The sequence below is a fragment of the Cucumis melo genome, chromosome 5 (assembly GCF_025177605.1).
Source record: "Cucumis melo cultivar AY chromosome 5, USDA_Cmelo_AY_1.0, whole genome shotgun sequence".
NCBI classification, from domain to species: domain Eukaryota; kingdom Viridiplantae; phylum Streptophyta; class Magnoliopsida; order Cucurbitales; family Cucurbitaceae; genus Cucumis; species Cucumis melo.
In genome coordinates this window covers 7,005,559-7,020,007 of record NC_066861.1, presented here as the reverse complement: position 1 = coordinate 7,020,007, position 14,449 = coordinate 7,005,559, and the positions used below count along the sequence as shown (strand labels likewise).

Genomic DNA, 14,449 nt, shown 5'->3' with positions numbered 1-14,449 from the left:
CTTTTACGGTTGATAAAGACACACTGTTCTATTTCTTGCTGAACCAGGCAGCTAAGTTGTTGCCAAGAAAAAACAACCTCCAGAAGTACTCTTACGATGATCTGAGCACCCAACTCAATTTGCATCACAGTAGCCTATAAGGACAACAATTGTATCAAAGGTATACCAAAGACCATAATTAATCATACTTGTTATATACTTCATGATGCGCTTGGCACTATGAACATGATACGTTCGAGCGTCGGCCTGATAACTAGCACAGACTCCTATAGCAAATGCAATATCTGGCTTACTGGCAATTAAATAGAATAGACTACAGGTGATGCTTCGATACCAACTTGGATCAACCTTTTTGCCAGTGGTATCCTTTGTCATTTTAAGGTGAGCAGCTACTGGTGTACATTTGGCTTTGGCCTTGTCCACACCAAATTTAAAGATCAAATTTCTAGCATATTTCTTCTAGGAAAAGAAAATACCTGTCGCCCCTTGAGGTAATTAAAATCCCAAAAAGAAAGCAAGTTCTCCAACCATACTCATTTCAAATTATGCCTTCATTTGACTAACAAAATTCTCAACACATGTTGAGGATGTACCACCGAATATAATGTCATTGACATAGATCTGGACAATTAGAAACTCAGAGCCTTGGCGATAGATAAACATGGTTTGATTGGCACCACCTCTATTGTACCCTTGTTATAATAGATATGTAGAGAGCCTCTCAAACCATGCTTAGGGTGCTTGTTTGAGACCGTACAATGCCTTTCATAATTTATAAACATGGTCACGATGAACTAGATCAATAAAACCTTTGGGTTGTGCAACATAAACTTCTTCAAACAAATTTCCATTCAGAAATGTACTTTTCACACCCATTTGGAAGAGTTTGAATCTTCTGAAACATGCAAAACTCAACAGTAGTCGTATGGCTTCAAGTCTGAAAACTAGAGCAAATGTCTCCCCAAAGTCAAGGCACTTAATTTGAGAATACACTTGAGCAACTAATCAAGCTTTATTGCGAATCACTCGTCTCTGTTCATCAGTTTTGTTTTTTAAGATCCATTTTGTCCCATGATATTTGCGTGTGGTGGTTTAGGAATAAGATCCCAGACTTGATTTCCCTCAAATTTCAGAAGTTCTTCCTGCATCGCCAAGATCCAATGATCATCGGTAAGAGTAGCACTAATGGTAGTGGGTTCCATGGTAGAGGTACAAGACACATTTGAATCCATTTTCGCATAGTCTCTTATTTCCTTCTTTCGTGTGGTAATACCACTTCAGACATCCCTAATAATGGCACTGGGAGGATGATTCTTAGCTACATGAGTGGAGGGCATCAATTTCTGCATGGAGGACTCAACAGAGTTAGTGTCATCAGTATGATCATTCTGAGAGAAGTGCTCCATTGTTTATTGGTAGTAAAATACTGAACATTCACTAAAGCTGATTTCAGGATGACCAACTGAGGTGACAGCTGCTGGAATGGATACGATGTCTTCACTAGGTCGATGAGACGAGTTATCTTCAGTTAAGGAGTAATATTCTAAAATAGAAGGTCTGGTAGTTTGAGACTTTGTAACCCAGAAAAGCCCATCTTCTTCATCGAAACTACTCTTGGACATTTTGCTATGATCATCTACAATAACATTAATGGATTCTATTACTATCTTGATAAGCTACTCATTTTGACATACTTACTACACATTCTGGTCCCATTATTCTACCTAAAAGGCTATAATAACTTGTATTTCTACAAGTTATCAACCACCTACTTGGTCATCCTATACCTCCTACTTGCATAAATCAAAGGCTTTGCATGTTATACACCTCATGCTTAATACCTGTTAGAATTATTAGAATTAGTGGGCTTAGCCCATTGGGAAGATTTACCTTAAATATTCTTTCCTTTTTTATCTCTTTGTACTTTTCTATTTATTCCCTCTTATACCTATTGTATGAATATCAGAAAATAATAAAACTAAAAACATCGTGGTTTTTCATCCAGTTCTCAGGTTTTCATGTAAGAAGGTTTCGTGTTTATTGCTTTCAATGGTATCAGAGCAAAGCAATAACAAAATCCTAGAAAAAATTTTAGGAATCACTCAGACCAAAACAGCCGCCACCACTACCACCGCCATCACCGCCACTACCACCGTCGCCACCGCCGTGGACACCACCATGGAAAAACTATTCCAACGAATTCAGACGCCACCGATCTATCCAATAGGCCAACCCTCACCGTCGTCTATGCAACCTTCCGACCAAAAACCACTTTACAAGCCGTCTCTGTCGGACGCGTGGGCCCACGCGCCACTGTCCGTTAATCTCACCACCCATCCCATCCGCTTTTATTTGTCATGGCCTGTCCAACCGTCTCACTCTTCCTGTCATCTGTTGTTGCACGCATTGTCCATCACCACAGGACAGCAACCTTCAAAATTCTCAAATCTGTACAATAGTGCAAATTTGTACAGCAGTACAAATCTGTCTATCGACCCTTTATAGTAACCTTTCTTCTATAGGAACAGGGCTAACCAACACCATAATAGATCGAGGATTGAAGCGGGTGAGTCATCGGCACCCTCCGGTTATGGACAGCCATATGTTTGTGGTATCAGGATTAATCAAACCTATAGGAGAGCTGTTTTTGAAGTTAGTACATCCTTGGCACAGATCGATCTACCGACGTATTCTAAGAACTTGGTAATTTCGCTTCCTAACGTGCCTTCAAATTATATAACTAACTATGTTGCCTTTAGTGCTCAATCCTTGACCCATGATAATGGGAAACTAATTCTTGTTTGTGAGCACAGCAAGAAACAATGACATACCAAGGATCAGTGTTGGAAAATCCACGGTCAGCCCCTAAGAGGTAACAAATGCTCCTCCAACGAGCAACAGAACTTAGGGCCTATCGATGTTAGGGAGACTGCTAGCACCTCTCAGCCCATTGGCCCTACTGCTAATCAGACCAACTCTCCTACTCTAAGCGTCATTGCTCAATCAGGTATGTCTCAGTCCCTTGGCCTTATTAGTGTTGATGGGACGAATTCCTGAATTTTGGACTCGGGGGCCACAGATCACTTGACAGGTTTCTTGGAGCACTTACTCTCTTATACCTCCTGTGTCGGTAATGAGAAAATCCGGATAGCCAATGGCTCTTTAGCCTCAATTGCTGGGAAAGGACAAATAGTCCTCTTTAACGGTTTCTCCCTACAGAATGTTTTGCATGTGCCTAAGCTTTCTTACAATTTATTATCTATCAGTTAGATCACCCGTGAGTTGCACTGTAAAGCTACTTTCTTACCTGAGTCTGTTTGCTTTCAGAACTTGAATTCGGGGAGGACGATTGTCACTGCCCGGCATAGCAGGGGACTTTACGTCCTTAATGATGATACCTCCGGTAGTAGTATCTCTACGACTAGTTTACTGTCTTCCTATTTTAGCACCTCTGAACATGACTTTATATTGTGGCATTTTCGGTTAGGTCATCCGAACTTTACGTATATGAAATATTTGTGTCCTCATCTCTTTGTTAAAATAGATGTCTCCTCGTTATCTTGTGATGTGTGCATTCGGACAAAACAACATCGTGTTTCTTTTCCCTCACAACCATATAAACCCATACAACCGTTTACCCTTATCCACAGTGACGTTTAGGGTCCCTCCAAGTTCACCGCCTCATCTGGGAAAAGGGGGTTTGTAACCTTCATTGATGATCATACCCGTCTTACCTATGTCTACCTTATCACCGATAAATTTTAGGTTTCTGCTATTTTCCAAAACTTCTATCACACCATTGAAACACAATTCCATAAAAAAATTGCTATTCTTCGGAGTGATAACAGTCAAAAATTCCAAAACCATAACCTTAGTGAATTTCTAGCCTCTAAGAGGATTGTTCACCAAAACTCATGCATCTACACTCCTCAACAAAATAGAGTGGTCGAGCGAAAAAATCGTCACCTTCTAGAAGTAGCCCGTTCCTTTATGCTTTCCACTTTCCTTCCTTCATACCTATGGGGAGATGTTATTCTTACAACAGCTCATTTAATTAATAGAATGCCTACTCGTATCCTCCACCTCCAGACTCCCTTAGAATGTCTTAAGGAGTTTTACCCCTCTACTTGTCTCGTTTCAGAGGTTCCTCTTCGTGTGTTTGGGTGTACTGCTTATGTCCATAGTTTTGGCCCTAATCAGACCAAATTTTTCCCTCGGGCTCAGGCTTGTGTGTTTGTTGGGTATCCCCCTCACCAGCATGGTTATAAATGTTTTCACTCGTCGTCCAGGAAATACTTTGTCACTATGGATGTTACTTTCTGTGAGGACCGACCCTATTTTCTCATTAGCCATCTTCAGGGGGAGAGTGTGAGTGAAGAGTCTAATAGTACCTTTGAATTTATTGAACCTACTCCTAGTACCGTGTCTGACATTAATCCTCACCCTATAATCCTACCTACAAATCAAGTTCCTTGGAAAATATATTACAGGAGGAATCTCATAAAGGAAGTCAGGTCCCCTACCAGTCAGCCACCGGCTCTAGTCCAAGACTCCAAACCTCCTTGAATCAAGGTATGGAAAACTCTACTGAACCTTGCACTGATAATACAATGAATGAGAATGACAGGTTTGATATTGTTGTTCTTGAAAATATGGAAGAAAAGAACAGTGGTGATGAGACTGAGGTCAGAACAGAAACCAGTAACAATGAAGCTGCAAAGGCTCATACAGGGAAACTCGACAAGTATGATCCTTCTCTTGATCTTCCTATTGCATTGAGAAAAGGTACTAGGTCTTGTACAAAGCAGTCCATATCTAATTATGTGTCATACGAGAATCTCTCACCACAGTTCAGATCTTTTACTACCAGCCTTGACTCAATCACAATACCAAAAAATATTCATATTGCTTTAGAGTGCCCTAAATGGAAGAATGTTGTCATGGAAGTGAGGAAAGCTCTTGAAAAGAATAACATTTGGGAGATCTGTGCTCTACCTAGGGGACACAATCATGTGGGATGCAAATGGGTATTCACTCTCAAATACAAAGCAGATGGAACACTTGACAGACACAAGGCAAGGTTAGTTGCAAAAGGATTTACTCAGACCTATGGTGTTGATTATTCATAAACTTTTTCTCCTATTGCTAAGTTGAATACTGTCAGAGTCCTTCTTTTTGTTGCTGTAAACAAAGATTGGCCTCTATATCAGCTGGATGTTAAAAATTCTTTTTTGAATGGAGATCTAGTAGAGGAGGTCTACATGAGCCCTCCGCCTGGCTTTGAAGCCCAGTTTGGTCAATAGGTTTGTAAACTCCATAAATCCTTATATGGTCTGAAACAGTCACCTAGAGCACAACTTGACAGATTCACTACTTTTGTCAAGTCCCAAGGATACAGTCAGGGACACTCTGATCACACTTTATTTACAAAAGTTTTCGAGACAGAGAAGATTGCAGTTCTGATAGTTTATGTGGATGACATCGTTTTATCTATAGATGATCAGGCAGAAATCAGTCAACTTAAGTAGAGAATGGGTAATGAATTTGAAATCAAGGATTTGGGAAATCTGAAATATTTTCTTGGGATGGAGGTGGCCGATCTAAAGAAGGCATCTCCGTGTCTCAGAGAAAATACACCCTTGATCTACTAACCGAAACAGGTATGTTACGATGTTGTCCTGCTGGCACTCCTATTGAATTCAACTGTAAACTAGGATATCAGCGCCTCGTGGGTAAATTGATTTACTTATCTCATACTTGTTCTGATTTTTCATTTGTTGTGAGTGCTGTCAGCCAGTTTATGCAGACTCCCTATGAGGAACACTTGGAAGCTATCAAAAGAATTCTAAGATACTTAAAAACAGCACCTGTTAAAGGGTTGATGTTTAGAAAGACAGACAAAAAGACCATTGAGGCATATACTGACTCGGATTGAACAGGATCTGTTGTTGACAGAAAGTCTACCTCCGGTTATTGTACCTTTGTTTGGGACAATCTTGTAACTTAGAGTAAGAAGCAAAGTGTTGTGGCCAGGAGTAGTGCTAAGGCCGAATATAGAGCTATGAGTTTGGAAATATGTGAGAAAATTTGGCTCGAGAAAGTCCTGTCTAATCTTCATCAAGAATGTGAGACTCCATTGAAGATCTTTTGTGATAATAAAGCTGCTATTAGTATTTCTTACAATCCAGTTCAGCATGATAGAACTAAACATGTTAAGATTGATTGACATTTCATCAAAGAAAGACTTGATAGTGGGAGATATGCATTTCGTACATCCCTTCGAGCCGACAGGTTGCTGATGTCCTCACCAAGGGGCTTTTCAGACCAAACTTTGATTTTTGTGTTAGCAAGTTGGGACTCATTGATATTTACATCCCAACTTGAGGGGGAGTATTAGAATTATTAGAATTAGTGGGCTTAGCCCATTTGGAAGATTTACCCTAAATATTCTTTCCTTTTTTATCTCTTTGTACTTTTCTATTTATTCCCTCTTGTACCTATTGTATGAATATCAAAAAATAATAAAACTAAAAACATCATGGTTTTTCTCCCGGTTCTCGGATTTCCACATAAGTCGGTTTCATGTTTATTACTTTCAAACCAACAAAACTTCTTTCTCTTGACATGGGCCTTCTTTGCCGCCTACTCCTTTCCTTGTTAATCTTCATTCTTTTTCTTAGTTTTAGGCTACCATGATACTTAAATCATAACTCTCAAATGATGACGCACCTATTATGTCACTTGAACCATGATACTTATGTCCTTTACAACTAATTCTTGAAATAAAATTCCTTCTTAGTCGAGACTATTATACTTGTTTTAAGAGGTCTTAAGAGTTTTATGATCCGGATTTAATAACCATCAACGAAACTGAAAATTCTTTTCAATTTTCTTTTTTCTATGAATCTTAACTACTAACCTCAACCCATATTCATCTCTCTTAAAAGACTTGAAAAATTTTTTGGGATTCAGGGTTTATACACTTGCTTATTTAAAATATTGTAGCCTCAAATGTATCCAATCTTAACTAGTTTGGGGACGATGAACTACTTTTAAATGATCATACCTTTCCTTCAATTTACTCCACAAGATATGAGGATCTTTTATTGTTAAATATTATAATTTCAAATACTTATGAATATAATGACAAACGAAAACCTTGGCTTTCGCTTTTTCTAGATTGATTGTTGCATTTCCTTCTTTAATTATATCTTTGAGATCCATGGCATCAAGATGCATTTCAACATCAAGAATCCATGGCAAATAATTGCTACCATTAATGAAGAGTTGTAAATTCTAATTTCGTATGATTTGTCATGGTAACACTTTAAAACATGCCTTCAACAAAGGAGACGAGTGGAGCTCATGTTAATAACGTGTTATGAAAACAAGACACAATCGAAATACAAATATCGAGGAATATAATATTAAAATAATATAACATAATTATAAATAAAATAATTAGATATAAAGAAATTATAAAAAAACTGAAAACAAGGCACAACTAGAACACAGATATCGAAGAAATATATTATTAAAATAAATATAATATAATATATAAATAAAATAAAGAAATTAAAAAAATTGAATTTTTAAATTTCTCCACTTTCTCCAAATTTGATGAATTTCTCTCCAAGTGTGTGTATCTTATTGTGAGACCCTAATTCAAAAGGGTGTCTTGTTGAAAAGGAACTCCGTTGAGATAGGCTATTTCGACTAATTAGGCATTATGCGAAGAAGGATGCAGTTGGAGAAAGAGTGATGCGAAGAGAAGTATTTGAGTCCAAGAGTCATCGTATGGAAGTAGGTAACGCCTTGAGATGGCTGGCGAAGAAAAACCTTGTGTTTAACACTAAGGACTAGGCGATTAGGGTAGCAATGCGGGGAGGAGTACTTACGCCTAAGAGTGCGACGATGAGGTAGGTGTTCAGTTAAGGTGACTAGACGACTCTCTATGGAAGAGTAAATGTATGTTGCTTCCTAAGAAGAGAGGTGAGCAATTTAAAGAAGTTTAGCTTTCCAAGGAGATAAGGTTGACATCTCAAAGAAAGTGTCTACCAGTAACTGATGTTTGGCCTACATGTCGAGTTTGAATTGATTGCATAGTCCGACAAAATGGAAAGGTGACATGTGTAAAGCAGAGAAGTGACCCTTGAATCTGAAAGGTCGCTATAAATGGGCCAAAGACCAAAAGAAAAGGGCCAAAAAATGCTAAACATTTTACTAAGTTGTTGAGAGGAGATTTTGGAGTATCGAAAATTTGGTTAAGGGAATGCAGTAGGCAAGAAGAGGAAACTGAAAGTCAAAGGGAGAAAGAGTCGAGGCTAAGTGTTGTCATGAGTGATCCTTATAAACGGTTGTTTGTTTGTGAATGATTTCATGAATAATCTTTCTAAATGAATGCATGTTGTTTATCACCAAAGCGTCGTAATTTATGATCTTTTCAAATAAAGAAAGTATTTTATGATTATTTGTATGAAAAGCTTCTTTTGTAATCCTTTCTTTGATGCTTGTTGTACCATATCGATACTATGTGTTGAATGTAATCTGTTGAGCTAATGTCTCTCTTTGATGTTGTTGTTGTTGTCTAACGAGTAGTGGTAATTAATCTACCGCAAGACATTAGCCAAAATCCCAGGTTTAATACAAGACATTAGTGGAAGTGAATCTCAGGTCTGAGATGAGCTGTGTTCTTAATGCTAGATGCTAGTGAGTGTGAATCCCAAATCTAGGCAAGGAATGAAATGTGAGATGCTGGTGAAAACGAATCCTAAGTCTAGGCGATGAGATGCTAGTGAAAGAGAAGCTCAAGTCTGAGATTGAGATTGTTATGAGATGCTGGTAGAAATCTCAAGTTTATCGTAGATGCTAGCGAAAATTCCAAGTTTAACGTGCGATGCTAGTGAACACTACTACAAAAACAGACTCTCTTGACATTTTTAAACTATTATTCTTGACGGTTTTAAAACCGTCATTGAAGTCAGTGTCAAAAAAAGTAGAAATTCTTGACGGTTGATAAAAACGTCAAGAATAGTAAACGTTGACAATTTAAAACTGTCAAGAGTATGAATATTCATGACAGTTTAAAACCGTCAGAAGTATAAGTGTTCATGGCAGTTTAAAATTGTAAGAGTATGAATATTCATAACATTTAATAACTATCAAGAAATTGATTTCTATGACATGAATAACCGTAAAAAATATACCTGTTTATGACATTTTAAAAACGTAAAAAATGTACTTCTTTATGACATTTTAAAACCGTCAAGCATGTTCCAAATTTTTTTTAAAATTGTAATTCAATTATATTTTTGTTCCTATATTATGCTCTCATTTTTCTGTATAGTGGTCCAACAACAGTTTCATAAATATAGATAAACGACGATATTCATTAAATATAGTTTCAAAACTTGAACATAAATATGCACGAGGACAATTCCAAAACTTTAACATATATTAACATTTTACCATATATGTATCAACATTTCGAAAACTTTACATATTTGTTCGATATTGTCATATACAAAACAAACTTCTATCAACCCAACCTAATATGATAATTCCAAAATTACAAAACCAGTTCAACTATGTTATTCCAAAAATCATAAGACTACAATTCTAGTTCAAAACACGACCTTGACTAAAGAAGCTTGAAACTCAATGACCTTGGATGAAATTTTGCTTCAAATAAAGTTGCATTTCGCATCCTTTATCTCCGATTCATGAGCTAAAATAAGTACTACCAATAGTAGAGTCAATCTACAAGAAGTAGATAATATTACAACAATAAAGTGGAGTCTCACGAACATGCACAGGTCAGTAAAACATGAAAGAACCGCAATATGTATACCACCATCAAACTCACAAAAATGGGAACTTTTACATCCTCTAAATTGAGCTAACATATATAGTAAGAAGGGAAGGAATGGCAGCCAAATGCAAACTTTTACTTCCTCTGATATATGATAGAAAACAATCAGAAGTAACATCAACTGATGCAATCTCTTTCCCCATAAAAAGCTACTTTTGTTAACTTAAGAGTAAGTAGGGAATAAGTTCATAAAGAAATTATAGGTAAAAAAGAAACAAAAAAACCGTCAAAAGATCATTACCAGATGATGCATATGTTGGTAATGCAGATAGAGGATGTGTCAGAGCTGAGAGCGAAATATGAATCTCTTCATCGTTTCCATAGGTTAATTTGATTTAGATTAGTTAAATCAAGACCTTGTTTTTTAAAAACTTATCTTGATATGTGGTTTAATTTTGTGTGAAATTTGAAGGAATTTTCTTGTAGAAGAACTTGAACCATTCAGCTTAAAAGAGTTGCATAATCTTGAGAAACAGTTGGACAAAACTCTTTCACAAGCCAGATCGCAGTGGCCAAAGTTTCTTGGAGAAGAACTTGAACCATTCAGCTTAAAAGACTTAAGGATTGGTTTTCTTCTTTTTTAGTTTAATTTCATTCTTTTTACTATGTTCGAATCACTAAATTCATTACAACAATGATGATTTCTCTATTGAATAGTGATCTCTCCTCATTAGAATTTTTTTATCTTTATGTTGTTCTTTTTGAATTTGGTCCTACCCAAAATTATTTTGATATATCTATCATGGGATCTAAGCCTGGGATCTAACCCTGCAGCTTCTGGATCTAAGCCTGAGAATACACTAGAGGGAAAAGAAAATAATGAAACTAGTACCTCACACCATCAGCCCTTGTAGTGTGACCTTGCATATCCGCATTCTTTTCTGATGAATCAAGCTCCATTACCTACGGCAGTTCTCCATTAAGATCAATAATAAAGAAAAATAGTACTTGGATGACTAGAATGCCAAAATACCTACGATTCCCATAAGTTTCAGCACGGCAGCATATGTTATCCTTCCGAAATGAAGGAACGCAGTGGCCAAAGCAGTATGAATAGCTTCAGGTTGTTTTGCCATAGAAGTCTCAGAAGATTGGACAACATTGTCATATTCAGCAAGAAATTGACCCAATCCACACAGGGTAGTCACACAATCCTTCATTAATCCTTTGTAGTTCATTTTCCTTGAACACCGAAGAAGATATAAAATTTAAACATAAGCAAAATAGGGGCTTTAAGCAGCAAGTTGCTTGACCAAAAAGAAGAATCCATCTTAAGTTCAATACAATAAATAGAGTCACCATGTAAATCACGACTAATAAGTGCTAAAATCGGAAGAACAAACTGTTGACATCATACCAAAATCATGTTATTAAGCAATGATTCCAGAACGAGAATCCAGTTCATGGTTTCTGCAGGCAAATAAACTTCTTAGTTACCAAGCAATTGGCACATTACAAGGACATAACTTATGGATATAGTAGGTTACCTTTGTTCATCTGACTTTGAGGCACTAAATCTCTTTCAAGGGCATTGACAAGATAATGAAACAATAACATGTTACTTAGGACCTGCAACAAATTTGAGCAAAGAAGTTGTCGACAGCACTAGACAAAAGACTAAAGCTGCAAAATTTCCAACCATCCCCTTCAAGTTATATCATAACTTATGTAGAAAAAACAGAAGGATGCATAAAATACATATTACAATGCATAAAATACATATTAACATATAAACTTTTGAAACCAATTATTTCACCCATACTCACTTCCAAATTTCCCTTTAAAACTGCTTTCATTTGTTGGTTCGTGTTTGAATAGGTTCCAAACTGATACAAATCTACAGCCAACGTCCTTAATCTTGCTAGATAGAGTGTTAAGCACATTCAAACTCTAGATTTTAAAACAAAAATAAAGTGGAAACCCCAAATAGAAACCACATAGATCTTGGGTAATAAAAACAAACAACAAAAACACAAAGAGACGCTCACTTGTGCTTAGCACTCACAAGCCTCTAGACTTCAAGATTGAACTACGACAAAGAACAATGGATCGTCGAGCAAGATGGACGACGAACTCAATACAGCCAAAGACGGAAGACGACGTTCAGCCACAACCACTAAACGGCGCAACGTTCGGCAAGACATTCGACAAAGCGATGTTCGGCAAGACGAGTTGATAGGTGATGACACACAGCAGAATCACAGCAAACGATACACGAAATTGAAGAAAAATTTTGGTAGGACATGCACAATGGGTAGGAGAGGCAAAAAGAAAATTTGGGGCTTAATTTTAATTTTTTAATCAATGAAATATTTAATATTTTATTTATTTTAATTACTTAGTAAATTTTGAAGTTTTTAAAACGTCAAAAAATTTGGAAAATAATTCCCTCCGTCTTTTTATAATAATTCTTGACGTTTTAAAATATCAAGAATTTAATTGATATAACTTGACGTTTTTAAAACGTCAAGAAAAGTACATATTACTTGACTTTTACAAAACGTCAAGAAATATGAATTTATAAATATTCTTGACATTTTGAAAAATGTCAAGATTTAATGATAATCCTTGATCTTTTGTAAAACGTAAAGAAAAAATACATATTACTTGACATTTAAAAAACGTTAAGAAATCTAAAAATTGGTCGTCCATAAAAATTCTTGATGGTTTATCCTTCCAATCACCCCTTTCTTGACGGTTTTTTCAAAAAAATCAAGAAATAAAAACCACTACCGTTAAGAAAGTCTTTTTTTCTAGTAGTGGAAGTGAATCCCAAGTTTAGGCGGGTAAATGTTGGTGAAGTGAATCCCAGGTTTAAGCAGTTAGATGTGGATGGAAAAATCCCAGGTCCCAAAGGTAAAGGGTGAATGTTGATAAATTGAAACCAATGGCACTATTACACTCGCTGTGTTTGTAAATTGTATTGAGAATTCGTGTTGATGCAGTGAAATACTTGTGTTCTTGAGATTAAGTTGTTATTATTAAAGTTGTTGTATTCCCCAAAAAGGTATTTCCTAAATCCATCACTCACTAAGTATTCGACTTACGTTTTAAGTTTCCCCTTCTCTAGTCGTCAGGCATTGAAACCAAGTAAGGAATGAACGTCGGGTGTAAAAGTCAAGTAAATGAGGAAAAGTTGGGTTGTTATGTAAATTTGTACAACGAGTAAACCCTGACATCCTATCTTGCATTTAAGGAGTCCGTGGGTAAGAACTTCACTCATTAATGCTAGAGGCTACAGCTCATATCAAGAAAAGGTCGTCCGACTCATCAAGGTCGATGAGGCCAAAGACGGTGAGTGTGAAAGGACTAAGCAAGGGAAAGAAAGTCGTGAAGGTTGTCCCTAAAATGGTTTCTATGCGACCAAGATGAAGGATGAAAATAGGATTCTTATACCTCTAAATATCTTGCCGTAAGGAGCAACGTTTCAATGGATGAAGGAATGCATGTGAATCAGAACTTAAGTTTTATTTTTGTGCCTTACGAGAAAAGAAATGTAACTATTAAGTGTGAACTTTGTGTAAAGTGTTAAGTTAATAAAAGAAGTTATATTTATTTTGTTTATTAATTCTACACCCGTTAGTAAATGAATCTCTATTAAGGCAAGAGTGATAAGTGATAGAGTAAAGCCTATGATGACATATTTCTCCATTGTGGTGAGTAAGTCTCTAATGTTCGAGGCAAAGGCTTCGTGATGGGACAAGTTGAAGTGAGTTGTTCTGTTTACTAGGTATTCATCATGTCATCTCCCAGTGAGGTACACAATGGGTGTCTAGGCGGGATGCCCTATCTGGTTGCAGGAAGTGACATTTGGGGTGGGGTGTGACACTTACAAATCCACCTATGTCACTACTATTTCGCAAACATGAGGTGGATTACATGGCCACTAAAAGTGAGTATCTTCAAGACATTTAGCATAGGAATTGGATACGAGAGAGAGAGTGATGTATGAAAGATTAACTAGCAAAAATCCTTTCATTTTAATTAGTTTATGAATATCGTATTAGATGATAAAGTCATTCAATTAGATACACATTTCCTAATCATGCATGTCACTATGTTTACCACAGAAAACGAAGTACTAAATAAAGATGGCTAACAAGAACAAACCCTTACGAAGTGTCAATTTTATTAAGATAGTTCTATAAAAATAATCTCAACATCAAAAGAGTTGAGAAAATATCTTACCACTCTACGGATCGGAAGCAGAAGAAGATAAGTAGTATTCTCTTTTTAAACATACTATTAAAATTTTTTAGTTTATTATTTAAATCAATCCAATCACTTATGATTTTGGTGCACAACTATAAGATGCAATAAATTAAAAAGTCCATGAAACCTAATTATTTGTTCATAAATTTCATATTTCCCCTGGTTGGATTTCAGTGTTGTGGGATGAATTTTCAATCCTTTCTCTTCTTTTTCTTTCTGATTTGTTTACTTTCTTTCTGAGTTATTTTTTGTGCTCGTTTAGATATTTTTCCTCTTGAACATTCTTCTTCATCTTCGACAATATTCTTCCTCTTGAATATTCTTTCTCTTCTTCCTGATCTTCCTCATCTTCGACAATATCAAAAT

General features: G+C 36.4%; 1 long non-coding RNA gene across 6 annotated transcripts; it reads right to left on the bottom strand.

The window, feature by feature from the left end:
* Nucleotides 1-9,474: 9,474 nt before the first annotated feature.
* LOC103499486 (uncharacterized) lies at nt 9,475-12,139 on the bottom strand. Of its 6 annotated transcripts, none has more exons than XR_001764008.2 (6): nt 11,860-12,139; nt 11,638-11,732; nt 11,359-11,440; nt 11,229-11,281; nt 10,849-11,053; nt 9,475-10,774 (listed from the first exon to the last, which is right to left on the bottom strand). It is a non-coding gene; the product is annotated as an uncharacterized LOC103499486 (long non-coding RNA). The 6 variants fall into 6 exon arrangements; XR_001764009.2 differs by having other exon boundaries at nt 11,638-11,728; XR_007820897.1 differs by lacking the exon at nt 11,638-11,732 and having other exon boundaries at nt 9,475-9,759; nt 10,704-10,774.
* Nucleotides 12,140-14,449: the final 2,310 nt, after the last annotated feature.